The sequence below is a fragment of the Saimiri boliviensis genome, chromosome 21 (genome assembly GCF_048565385.1).
Source record: "Saimiri boliviensis isolate mSaiBol1 chromosome 21, mSaiBol1.pri, whole genome shotgun sequence".
NCBI classification, from domain to species: domain Eukaryota; kingdom Metazoa; phylum Chordata; class Mammalia; order Primates; family Cebidae; genus Saimiri; species Saimiri boliviensis.
In genome coordinates, this window is record NC_133469.1 from 12,514,329 (window position 1) to 12,528,734 (window position 14,406).

Sequence of the window (14,406 nt, forward strand, 5' to 3'; positions counted from 1 at the left end):
CCCCATTTCCCAGGATTTATGCAGGAAGGATGTAAAGAACACAAGTCCCACATGGAACGTGTCCCAGTTCTGATAATTGGGCTTCGGCCTCATTCCCAATACCCCGTCCACACCGTGTGCTCCAGTTCTGGGATCCAGGTCCCTGACTTGCTTCCTGGGACCCAGTCTGTCCCAGTCACTCGCCTGGACCCCCAGAGCGTTTCATCTCTTGGAGTCCTGGGGAGGGGGGCATGGGTGAGGTATCCTGGTTGTTGTATTTCAGCCGCTCCCTTCCCCACACTACTCCGACTCCTCTGATATGTTTGGCCTCTAGACTGGACTCTAAGACCAGCATCAGGCTCGGCTACCCCACTCCACCCCTGCAGCACCCACCCCATCCTTAAGAGGGTCGTGAACTAGTCCCCAGCCCATCCTGCACACAACATCTTAGAGGCACAAAGGCTTCATCCTCCTCCTCTATCAATACTGCCACTGTCTTGGTTGGATGTTGATCTCAGATGATCATGGTGAAAAGTCAGGGTGCTGGCCAGGGGTGAGGTGATTACACTGGCAGGACAGGGCTTTCCAGACTTTTCCAAAGCTTTCTAAACTTCCAACAAGAATAGATTCACCACATGAAGACCAGGGTAACCCTGGAAGTGGCACTTCAAAACAGGGAAACTGCACTTGAAGTCTGCTAAATTATCTGAAAAATTCATGCACTTTTTCATTCTACTCCAGAATGAATCCAGATTTGTTTTAAAATAAAAATATTTTAATTACCACTGAGCGCAATTAAGCTGCAGGCAGCTACGCCTTGTTTATCCTCTCTTGCACCAGTTTACTAGCAAACACTCTCCGCCTCCCTCTGTCCCACTCAGCTGGCCGGGTCCAACCCTGGTGAAAGTCTGCTGCCCACCTGCTTCGTGCCAGCACCTGCACAATTGAACACAGATGTGAAAAAGCATGGGTTTTGGTGTGCGTTGAGTCTCATTTTCTTTTTCTTTTCTTTCTTTCTTTTTTTTTTTTTTTTTTGAGATGGAGTCACCGTGTCACCCAGGCTAGAATGCAGTGGCTCAATCTCGGCTCACTGCAGCTTCCACCTCCCAGGTTAAAATGATTCTCGTGCCTCAGCCCCCTGAATAGCTAGCTGGGACTACAGGCACACACCACCATCCCTGGCTAATTTTATTTTTGTTTGTTTGTTTGTTTTTTAGTAGAGACAGGGTTTCACCATGTTAGTCAGGCTGGTCTCAAACTCCTGACCGCAAACCTCAAATGATCCATCCGCCTTGGCCTCCTAAAGTACTGGGATTACAGGTGTGCCTCACTGTGCCCAGCCTGACTCTTATGTTCACTCTTGCCAGAAATCTCCAACCCTGCCCTGCAATCTCAGTACACATTCCTTGCTTGGCATCTTGCTCTCCAAAGTGACTGTATCATATCCCCTCTCCTCTACAGCCCTCCACTCCCAGCCCTGCACACTCAAAGATAGCCTTGCCTCCTAGTTCATTAAGAAAACCATTAGTTCAGTCTTCCCCCAGCACCCCACCACCAAGTCTGCCTGCAAACCCGCACTGTACCCGGATTTTCTGGCTTCCCCCAGTCACTCTGAATAAACTGTCGCTGCTCCTATCGGAGGCACTGTGTCATGGACCCCTTCCTCTTCATCTTCTCACCAACGTTTCCCCTGCATTACCAACCTATCCTTATCTACTTTCTCATTTCCGGCAGGCCTGGGATTCTGGGCGAGTATCTCTTCTTACACAGAATCCCTGCCTTGAACCCATACCTCCTGCAGCTGGCACTCATTCCTTTTCTCCTTTCACTGCAAAACTTCTTTAAAACTCAGGTATATCAAGGGTTCCCCAAGACTGCCTTCGGGTTTGATGATTCACTGGAAGGACTCACAGAACTCAGAAAAACTGTTAAAACTCGTGGTTATGGTTTATGACATTGAAATGATATAGATGCAAAGTAGCCAGGGAAAAAGGCACATAGGGTGGAATGCAGGACAGGCCAGGACCAGGATTCCAGTTGCTCTCTCCCAAAGTCCTGCGGACAGCGCGTCTCTCTCCAGCAATGATGTGTGACGCACGCATGAGAGGCTTGTCCATCAGGGAAGCTCACCCCAGCCTTATGTCCAGGGTCTGTACTGGGGGTCAGTTATGTAATGGAGCACTCGTGTGACTGACCTTAACTACTCTGTCTCAGGACCCCCTCCAGAGGTCAAACTGATACGGGGTGACCAAGGGCATTTGGCACAAAAGACTTTGTCAGCATTAAATTATCTGGCATGGTCCAAGGTAAACAAAGACAGTCTCATCAGGCAGATGTTCCAAGGGCGTAGAAGTTACCTGCTGGGGAGCTGGTCCAGGCCCAGTCCTTTCTTTGGAATGCACAGGTTTGATCAACCCAAGCCTGCTAAGTTAATCCTTTGCTAGACAGTGGGCCTATAGTTTTTTTGGGGTGTTTTGTTTTTGTTTTCGTTTTTGAGACAGAGTCTTGCTTTGTTACGCAGGCTGGAGAGCAGTGTCACGATCCTGGCTCGCTGCAACCTCTGCCTCCTGGGTTTAAGTGATTCTCCTGCCTCAGTCTCCCAAGTAGCTGGGATTACAGGCACATGCCACCACGCTCGGCTAATTTTTATAGCTTCCGTAGAGACAGGCTTTCACCATGTTGTCCAGGCTGGTCTCAAACTCCCGAGCTCAAAGTAATCCTCCTGCCTAGGCCTCCCAAAGCGCTGGGATTACAGGTGTGATCCACCGCAGCTGGCCAGGTCTACAGTTTTGATTCCACTTCATCTCACTTTCATTTACATCTCGTCCAGTTCTCATAAGGCTGCTGCTCCCCACCGACCCCGCTACCCCTTCCACTGAAGTCTCACCTGTCCAGGCCAGCAATAACATCCATGTTACAAAATCCAATAGCTAGGCCTCTGCCAACATTTTAGCCACACTCTCAGCTGCATCTAACACACTCCTTCCCTCTTGAAAAATTTATTCTTGGGCTAGGCGCCGTGGCTCACGCCTGTAATCCCAGCACTTTGGGAGGCTGAGGCAGGCAGATCATGAGGTCAGGAGTTCAAGACCATTCTGGCCAACATGGTGAAACCCCGTTTCTACTACAAATACAAAAATTAGCTGGGTGTGGTGGTGTGTGCTTGTAATCCCAGCTACTCCAGAGGCTAAGGCAGAGAATTGCTTGAACCAGGCGGGACCCAGTAGGCAGAAGTAGCAGTGAGCCAAGATTGTGCCACTACACTCCAGCCTAGGCTACAGAGTGAGACTCCGTTTCAAAAAAGAAAAGAAAAGAAAAATTTATTCTCTTGCCTTTGAAAACACAATCTCTCCTGGTTTGTCTTTCACCTCAGTGATTCTTAAACTGTAGCCTGCATAACAATGGCCTGAATCGAGTTAAAGCACTGATCGCCAATCACTGGGCCCCACCCTGGAAGTCCTGAAGCAGTGGATCTGGGGTGGGACCCAACCGTCTTCGTCTCTAACAAGTGCCAGCCAATGCTTTGGCTGCTTGTCCTGGGATCGCACTTTGAGAACCACTGCTCTATTTCATGGGTAGCTCCTCATCTCCCTGTCCCTAAATGCTGCAGTACCCCAGGGCGTAGTTCTGGGTCTCTATTCTTTCCACCTAGACACTCTCCCTAGGAAATCTCATTCAGGCCCATGGCTTTGACTCCCTCCTAGATTTTTCCCTGAACTCCACATTTGCATATCCGGATTACCCAACAGGAGTCTCAAAATGCATATATCCAAAACTAAGCACTTGATCTTCCTCCCCTTGTCCCCGCTTGCCCCCATCTCAATAAATATGCTCAAATAAGTAGACTCGATCTTGGTTGCTCATTGACTTCTTTCTTTCTCTCATCCATCTATTCCATCTGTCACCCACTGACTCAATCACTAACGCATATCTCAACCCATGCTCACTTCTCTCTACTCTGCTACCACTCTGTTCCAAGCCACCACTGTCTCTTGAAAATGCAGTTTCTGGTCAGGTGCAGTGGCTCACACCTGTAATCTCAACACTTTGGGAGGCCGAGGCCGGCAGATCACTGAGTTCGGAAGTTTGAGACCCATAAGACCAACATGGAGAAACCCCGTCTCTACTAAAAATACAAAAAAATTAGCCAGGCGTTGTGGTGGGTGCCTGTAATCCCAGCTACTCAGGAGGCTGAGGCAGGAGAATCGCTTGAACCCAGGAGGTGGAGAATCACTTAAACTTGGGAGGCAGAGGTTGCAGTGAGCTGAGATCGAGCCATTGCATTCCAGCCTGCTGGCGACAGAGTGAGACTCCCTCAAAAAAAGAAAAAAGAAAAGAAAATACAGTTTCCTCTCTTAAAATCCATTCTCTGGCTGGGTGCTGTAGTAGCTCACCCCTGTAATCCCAACAGTTTGGGAGGTCAGGTGGGAGGATTGCTTGAGCCTGGGAGTTCAAGACCCGCCTAGGCAACATAGTGAGACCCTGTCTTTACAAAATATCTTTTTTTAATTAGCTGGGCAGGGTGGCGTGCACCTGTAGTTCCAGCTACTCGGGAGGCTGAGGTGGGAGGATCACTTGAGCCTGGGAGATAAAGGCTTCAGTGAGCCATGACTGTGCCACTGCACTTTAGCCCAGGTGACAGAGTGGGACTCTGTCTCAAAACAAAACAAAACAAAAATTAGTTCTCCTTATGACACCTACAATGACCGTTGCAATCAAAATATTGTTACTCCTCTCTGTAAAACTCTCCGAAGCCTCCGGGGCGCAGTGGCTTGTGCTTGTAATCCCAGCACTTTGGAAGGCCAAGGCAGGTGGATCACCTGAGGTCAGGAGTTTGAGACCAACCTAACCAATATGGTGAAACCCTGTCTCTACTGAAAATACAAAAATTAGCCAGGCATGGTTGCATGCACCTGTAATCCCAGTTACTCAGGAGGCTGAAGCAAGCGAATCACTTGAACCCAGGAGGTGGTGAAGTTGTAGTGAGCTGAAATCACACCGTTGCACTCCAGCCTGAGTGACACAGCAAGACTCTGTCTGAAAAACAAACAAACAAACAAACAAAAACACCTCTCCAAATCTTCCCAGTTTGCTATCCAGGCCCTTGTGGTGACTCTCAAAGCCCTCTGGGATCCTGTCCCTGCCCACCTCCTGGATTTTGTGCCGTCACTCTCTCCCCTCTGCTCATTCCACTCTGGGACACACTGGTCACCCCCCACCCCTAAACATGCCAGATTCAGAGAATCTGCAGGTGTGGTTCTCTCAGCCTAGAACGTTCCTTCCCCAGGTCTCAGGGGACTTGCTCCTTTCAGTCATCCAAATCTCAGCTGTCATGCAGCAATCACAGAAGTGTTTGCTGACCGCCTGGTCACTCTCTGTCATTTGTCATGTGCCTAGACCTGGGAACCAAGCCCTCCCTTCTCGACCTAGAACCAAACCTCCCAGGGTGCCCTGCTCTATCGTCCTTTTTAGTTCTCACCACAGCATGCGTCTCTCTTTGACAATGATAGTTTACTAACTTCCTACAAGTCACCGGAGTGTCCTCCTGAATAAATTGTCAGATCTACGAGCGAAGGGACGGTATTTATCTTTTTCACCAGCATATAGATCTAGGACCTGGCACTTTAACTGATGCGCTGAATACTAATAACTGATATATATTGAGTGCTTATTATATAATAGGCACTCATTTCTCTGAGTAGTTGACATATATTAGTTTATTTATTCCAAGGAGGCAAGTACCATAAGAAAACTGAGGCCTGGTGTGGTGGCTCATGCCTGTAATCCCAGCACTTTGGGAGGCCGAGGCGGGTGGATCACCTGAGGTCAGGAGTTCAAGACCAGCCTGGCCAACATGGTGAAACCCTGTTTCTAAAAAAAAAAAGAAAAGAAAACTGAGGCCCAGAGAGGGAGATTTCACCAAGATAACATGGCCTGGGAAGTGGCAACACTAGATTTTTTTTTTTTTTTTTTTTTTTTTTGAGATGGAGTTTTGCTCTTATTACACATCACCCAGGCTGGAGTGCAGTCTTGAACCTCCACCTCCCAGGTTCAAGTAATTCTCCTGCCTCAGCCTCCTGAGTAGCTGGGATTACAGCTGCCCACGACCACTCCTGGCTAATTTTTGTATTTTTAGTAGACACAAGGTTTCACCATGTTGGCCAGGGTGGTCTCAAACTCCCAACCTCAGGTGATCCACCCGCCTTGGTCTCACGAAGTGCTGGGATTTCAGGTGTGAGCCACCGCGCTTGGCTGCAACACTAGAATTGAATCCAGTCTGACTCCCGAACAAGCACCCAAATGCTGCCCAGTGTGGTCTGTGATTAAGGAGATCCCCTTAGTCCCTCAGGGATGCCAAAACATCAGTGTTAGGAACAAAGACTGGTGCAGACTTCTGTTGCAGACCAGCTCTCTCACTGAGAAAACCTAGAAAGCCAAACTAACATATTTAAAACATCCAAGGAAAAGACCGGGTGTGGCGGCTCACGCCTGTAATCCAAGCACTTTGGGAGGCCAAGGCAGGGTGATCACTTGAGGCCAGGAGCTCAAGACCCTGTGTGTGGGTGTGGGTGTGGGGGTGTGTGTGTGTGAGAGAGAGAGAGATTTAGTTGTAAGCAATTTTATTACATGTGTGGGTCTAGTGGCCTTAAATAAAAAAATCCCCCCTCTGGATTTTCAGTCATTCAGTTTCATTTCCAGATTATGTCTGGTAATTTTTTTATTGAATGCCAAACTTTGTGTAACAAAAATATAATGTGAGAGTTTGGATGGAGAATTGGATTGTGAATTCAACATGGTGAAACCCCATCTCTACTAAAAATAAAAAAATTAGCCGGGTGTGGTGGTGCATGCCTATAATCCCAGCTACTCAGGAGGCTGAGGCAAGAGAATTGCTTGAACCCAAGAGGCAGAGGTTGCAGTGAGCCGAGATGGCACCACTGCACTCCAGCCTGGGCAACAGTTGAGACACCATCTCAAAAAGAAATAAAAGAAGGCATCCAATGAAGACATTGGAGAACTATCAAGACAAGTCAGAGTTGAGGGACAAAGATCCCAGGGAGAAGAGAAGTTCAGAGAGGTGAGCCTGGATTCTGGGGCAGCTGCCCTCCTCTTATAGCCCCTATCCACTAACAACAAGTGATTAAGTTGAGCAGCCAGTTAGTATGTTCAAGAAATTACATGACAATGAGAACTACAGCCTCCAGCTAAAAACTGAAGTTTAGGATGAGGGGTTCTGGTAAATGACCCAGGCTTTTAGTGGGTTACACACTCCAAGTAGGGAAATATTCCAGCCTTCCCACACACAGAATGGCAGCTTCCAAGCCTCCCATTCATTGATTGGATTAAGGTGTCTGCCTCTTCACCAACAGCTTGCCAGAAGCCAAGTAAATTCTCTGGAGGAAGAGAACAACGCCATCCAAACTCTCACATTATATTTTTGTTACACAAAGTTTGGCATTCAATAAAAAAATTACCAGACATATCTGGAAATGAAACTGAATGACTGAAAATCCAGACAGAGGGGGGGACATATTTTTAAGGCCACTAGACCTACACATATGATAAAATTGCCTACAACTAAATCACACACACACACACACACACACACACACACACACCCCTACTAGTAAAGCCAGGGAAACCTAAATAAGACTGTATCAATGTTAATATCATCGTGGTGATGTTGTACACTACTCTTGTAGGATGTTACCATTAAGGGAAGCTGGGTAAAGGGTACATGGGCTCTCTCTGTGTTATTTCTTATAACTGAGTGTGAGTCTACAATTATTCTGAAATAAAATGTTTAATTTAAAACAGGCCACAGTGGGCCTGTGATCCAGATAGTGGTGTTGTAAGGCACAGACTTGAAAGTAATTATCATTAATATATTCAGGACTTTATTTTGAGACAGTGTCTCACTCGGTACCCCAAGGCTGGAGTGACTCCATCTCAGCTCACTGCAACCTCTGCCTCCCAAGCTCCAGGAATCCTCCCACTTCAGCCACCTGTGTAGCTGGGACTACAGGCATGCACCACCACACCTGGCTAATTTGTGTGGTGGCACAATCTTGTCTCACCACAACCTCCGCCTCCCGAATTCAAGCAATTCTCCTGCCTCAGCCTCTCGAGTAGCTGGGGTTACAGGCATGCACCACCACACCCAGTTAATTTTGCATTTTTAGTAGAGATGGAGTTTCTCCATGTTGGTCAGGCTGATCTCAAACTCCCAACCTCCGGTCATCTGCCCGTCTTGGCCTCCCAAAGTGCTGGAATTACAGGCATGATTTTTTCAGTGAAGCTGAAAGAAGAGAAAGGGGCCTGGCATGGTGGCTTATTCCTGTAATCACTTTGGGAGGCTAAGGCCGGAGGATCACTCAAGGGCAGGAGTTCAATCGCAGCCTGGCCGAAAATGCAAGACCCTAAAGAAAAGAAAGAAGGAAAAGAAAGAAAGAGAGAGAGAGAGGAGGGAGGGAGGGAGGGAGGGAGGGAGGGAGGGAAGGAGGAAGGAAGGAAGCCTAAACTGTGGCTTATACAAGAACCTGGAGGTGGGCAACTTCAAGATTGATCAAGTCAACCACTCAAAGACTCCATCAAGCCAAGAACTCCCATCTCCCTGCTCCACCATCCTCTGCATTTGGCTTCCTGTAGCTCTGACCACTCATATTTGTAGGTTACCAAGGCCATTTCAGGATCATGTCATTGCCCAACTATCTCCAAGGTAGGAAAAAGGGGAGGTGATCACTTCATCACATCTCTTTCTTTATGAGGGAAGAAAACCCTCTGGAGAGCCCTTAGCAGGCAATTACGTCCATTATCCAGAAGTAGGTCACGTGCTCACCCCAAACCCATCTCAGGCAAGAAAAATGGGAGTACCATGACTGGCTTAAACTAGACAGGATTCACCCTTTGGGACTGGGCCCACCTTCCCTAAGTATGTGCTGCTCAATACCCACACACAACAGCAACTCTTGTAGCAAAGAAGCCTGGGAAGATGGCAACCAGGTGGGTAGGTAGACTCAGTGTCTACATTTCCCTGGTTCCTTACAAACAGAACCACAATTCTATTGAAGGCTGCAATATGCCCTGCTAAAAATAGATTTTCCAGCCTCCCTTGCAGCTAAGCACATCATGTGACATCATTCTGACCAATGAGATGCTAGAGGAAGTGTTGTTAAAGGGCACTGACCCAGTTAGCAATCATTAGTTTGTCCTTTGTCCTTCCCCCTTTTATACCTGAATGCAAGTGAGATGCTGAAGGTGTGGAGGTGTGGCTCTTATGCTGGCTCAGCTGGGTCCTTGATGAGACCATAGAGAACCACGCCTGGCAGCCCTGAATGAATTCTTGTTACATGAGAAAAACAAACACCTTGCATCGTTTAAGCCACTATTTTTCTAATCTCTGTTACTTGCAATTGACCCAGTTGCTGATTCCTGGGTGACCACCATCAGCCACTTTAAACAGGAAGAGCAGCCCAAGAAAGGGTGTGGCTGGTACCTAGGCTGAGTCTTGGAAATTACAAGAGCTGAGTCTGGGAGACGTAGAGTCTGATCCTCTGCATCTCAGTCGTTCACTCACACACTTATTCACTTATTGACTGGGCGCCAACTCTCGGTTAGGTCCTGTGTGGTACATGGGGTGCAAAGACGAAGAGGGCAAGGTCCTTGCTCTCCAGGAACTCACAAAGGGAGACAGATAATTAAACTCAAGTACAAAATGGTGAAGAAGGGCAGTGACAGGAACATGCACCAGATGAGACAGGAACGCAAAGGACTCTTCTGGCTGCAAGAGATGAGATCCCAAGTGTACAAGCTTAGGCCGAAAACTTATGGGCTCATAGAACCAAAAGGAGGGAGGGAAGAGGAGAAGGAGGATGTGAGCAGAAAGAATTCGTGAACAAAGGCAGGGAGGTGAGAAACAGCCTGGCGTGTGTGGAGAGCCACGAGAGTTGGTGTAGCAGGGGCGTAAAGAACAGGGGATGGAGCAGCAAGAAGATGGAGGAGCCCAGGGCCATGTGCTCTACTCAAAACCCATACTCAATAGCAACTCTTGTAGGGTTGGGAAAATGGCAACTGGCTGGGTAGGCAGACTCAATGTCTGCGTTTCCCTGCTTCCTTACAAACAGAACCACAATTCTATTGGAGGCTGGATGCAAGTGAGATGCTGGAGGTGTGGCTTAAATGCCAGGACAGGGCAGGTGAATGTCATCCTTAGGCAATGGGAAGCCGTGGAGGGAGAGAAGAAGTTACCAGACAGAGGAATGCAGAGGTGAGATTTGGGTTTTGACGGGGTCGTGTTGACTGTGGTATGGAGGATAAATTGGAGAGGGGCAAGACTGCAGCCAGGGAGTCCCACTAGGAAATTGTTGCACTCATGCAGACAGGATCGTGGTGTTGTGCACAGGAAGGGTACCATGAACGTGACCAGACAGGCTGTATCAGAAAACAGTGAGGAGTTGAAATTGGTACGCTTGTAATTGACTGGAAGTGGGCAATGGTAGTGGGAAGTGTGAAGGGCGACTCCCTGGTTTCTGATGGAGGCAACTGGGGTGGCATGCCCCATTTACTGAGCTGGTGTGGGAAGCTGTGAGCACAGGCCAAATCCTGGGGCCAAGAGAACCCAGGTGCCGCTTGTGGAAGGCTCAAGTCCTGATGATTCAGGTCCAGCCCGTGGACGGCACGAGGCTGGTAGCGGCACCTGGCACACCTGGCCGGAATTTTCCAACTGCAAGCTTCCTTTGCCCCGCCCCCCTGCCTGGCCTATTTAAGCTGTGAGCTCAGCAACAATAAACGAGACTTGATCAGACTCCTGTCTTGTCTCCATTTCTCGCGTCTCCTGCCCATCCATCCCCACTCCCTCCCTTCGGGCCCTTGTTGTCGTCCTGCAGGTCGGGACAAGCTGGGTTATGCAGGAAGAGCAGATTGGAGGGAGGTGATCAATTCAGTTTGGGACACACTGAGTTTGAAGGACTTGTGAACATTCTAGTGGACATGGCCAGGAGTCAGTTGAATATTTGGGTCCAGCACTGCACAGAGAGGTCTAATATGGAAAGGGAAATACAGGAGCCATCAGAATTTAGAAGGACATTGACGGTGGAAACCATCGGAGTGGATGAGACCCCCCCAAGGGAAAGTACCTAAGGCAGCAATCCTCAACAAGATATTCATCAGGTGGCATAGCTCCCTGGGACAGTGTTCAGAATCACCAGGGAGGCTTTTCCAAAACTGCATACCCCACCCTCAATTCCAGTAAATACGCCACGGAATGTGACTCAGGGGAACACTGTTACCGATGAGGAGGTGACCTCAGGTACTAAGAAATCTGAGAGTGTTAGTGAGAAGAAAAGGGGGTCAAGATAGGCACAGAGAGCAAAAAAAAGAATAGTCCAAGAAAGAGGCCGAGAAGGAGGAAAGGTTTGAGGAGATGGAGGAAAGTGAGGTTCCCTGGGTGTTGGGATAGAGCAGTCATTCTCTAGTGTGCACCAGAGGTGCTCATGAGAAATACACATCCCTGTCTTTCACCATGCTGGCACAGTAGGGCCCTAGAATCTGTATGGTAAAGCGTTATCCAGGTACCACCCATGGGGTAGAGAAGTTCATTTAGATGGGCATGGTCAACAGGTTCATGCCAGCAGTGGGGGCTGGGTCAGGTAAATTAAAGACTGAAGGGTCTATTGGATTCCACTCTTCAGGAGGTCACTGGTAACCATGGAGGAGGAAATTTCAGTGGTGTCGTGGGAGTGGAAGCCAGATTGCTGTGGGCTGAAGAGTGAATGGGAGGTGAGAAAGAGAAGACAGCAACGGCGGACCCCTTTTGGAAGAAATTTGGGTGAGAGGCAGAGGCGAGAGCATCCTCCCCCTCAAAGGCTACCTTCCGTCTCCTGGAGAAAGTTGGCAAAGAGGATGAAGAAAATCTGGAGGCTGAGTCAGACATTCCACCGACCATCAGAATGCATCAGGGAGGCATCTTGAGAACCAGCAAGGACCTAGCACGCTTCAAGCTGCCAAGTCTCCGAACCAAACCCACTGTGCCTGCCTCCTGTCTACCCACTCCAAATCCAGTCCACCATCTTCACCACCAGAGTGATCTTTCCATAACACAAACGTGACCACGTTTTGAAACCCTCCAACAGCCACTTTGCACATTCTTATCTCACCCCAGGGAGCACTCAAGTCCTTGAACCTGGCATTCAAAACCCTTCTGACTACTTTCCTACTTCCTTCAGCATCATCACCCCCATCACCTCCCACCTACACCTACATTCCACCCTCCACCCGGACCCCATGGAGCCACCCGAAGTTCCCCAGTGAAACCTGCTGTCCCACCCTCACTTAGCCCCTGGGGTCATCTTGGAGTCATGCCAACTCAAGTACCACACTCCGAGAGTTAGTTACTCCTTCCTTGGAGAGAACCAGAATCTTGCCCACACCTCTACCATAGCATTGGTAGAATGAATTATTCTGTATCCATTTGTTCATATGGCTGTCTGTCCACTGGACTGTGCCATCCATGGGATCAAGGTCCTCATCTTACTCTTCTCTGAATCACTAGCACCTGGCTAGAGCTGAGCTCCCAGTAGATGCTGTAACCGCCCAATGGATTCACCTTGCCCGCTGCCTAGACAGAGCTGATGTATCAAGACAGGGAAATTGCAATGGAGAAAGGTAATTCACACAGAGCCAGCTGTATGGGAGACAGTTTTATTATGACTCAAATTACTGAAACAGAGGTGCAGCGGTGAGATTTGGGTTTTGGCAAGGTCATGTTGACTGTGGTACGGAGGATAAATTAGAGAGGGGCAAGACTGCAGCCAGGGAGTCCCACTAGGAGATTACACTCGTGCAGATGGGATTGTGGTGGTGTGCACATGGAGCGTGCCACGAACATGGCCAGAAAGGCTGCATCAGGAAACAGTGAGGAGTCGAAATTGGCACACTTGTGATTGACTGAAAGTAGGCGATGGTAGTGGGAAGTGTGAAGGACAACTCCCTGGTTTCTGAGGGAGGCAACTGAGTGGGGGGTGGTGCCATTTACTAGAATGGGGAATGCAGGGAGAGCAGATTGGAGGGAGATGATCAATTCAATTTGCGACACACTGAGTTTGAAGGGCTTGTGGGACATTCTGATGGACATGGCTGGCCAGGAAGCAGTTGAATATGCTCCCAGGCATTCGGGGATAGGAGGTTTTAAAGATAATTTTGTGGTTAGGGGCTTGGCAAGCGAGGCGTGCTGACTGGTCAGGTCGAAGATGGAATCCTGGGGGTTGAAGTGAGGTTTCCTTGCTGTCTTCTCTTCCAGGGTGGGATCACAGAGCTGTTTGAGCCAAATTACTCGTCTGGGTGGTGTCAGCTGATCCATTGAGTGCAGGGTCTGCAAAATATCTCAAGCATGGATCTTAGGTTCTACAATAGTGATGTTATCTCCAGAAGCAATTTGGGGAGGTTCAGACTGTGGCAGCCAGAGGCTGCTGTGTGACCCCTAAACCATAATTTCTAATTTTGTAGCTAATTTGTTAGTCTTACAAAGGCAGACTGGTCCCAAGCCAGGAAGGGGTTTTTTGTTTTTTTTGTTTTTTTGTTTTTTGGGGTTTTTTTTGGAAAAGGGCTACTATCAATTTGTTTCAGAGTAAAACTATAAACTAAATTCCTTCCCAAGGTTCATTTGGCCTATACCTCAGAATGAACAAGGACAGCTTAAAGGCTAGAGAGGCAAGATGGAGTTGGGTTAGCTCTGATCTCTTTCACTGTCATAATTTCCTCAGTTATAATTTTGGCAAAGGCAGTTTCAATTTCAGTAAATGTGGCAATGGGGTTTCACCCCAAGTACTCATCACGATAATAAAAGATTTAAACTACGGAGTACCCAGCTGACCCTTTGATCCACTAATAAATAATAGAATCTGCCAGTTCTTCCCGTTTCCCCTTTTCCTTCTCCCCAGTTGCACCAGTATTTTCAGATTAATTTTCCCTCCCAAGGGGAAGAAAAGGCAGACTCTGGACAACCGTGTCTTAAGTTAGATGATACAAATGTCTCCTAGTGACTAGGGCTAGGTGACCATAGGGTGTGGAACAGAGGAAGGAGCCCCGAATTCCTTCTCCAGGGTGATTACCTCCATCCTTTATCAAGTTACTTAACTTCTCTAAACTTTAGTTCAGATGGGATGACGAATATTATTACCTAAAAGTTTTACTGTAGTGAAAATCAAGTGAGATATTAATTGTAAAGCCCTATATAAATGCTAGTTATTATTAGGCTTTCCCAGACCCCAATAACGTAGTGACTAAGTGTCACAACACTAACAAGTTGCATTTGTTATTTAAAGTGACTAAAAGAAACTCCCAAGGCAGTGCCGCTTTTCTAAGTTTGTTTCCCTTAAAAAAAAAAAAAAAACTTTAATGTTCCCCCTGCTCCTCGGGCAAGCTTAAGAC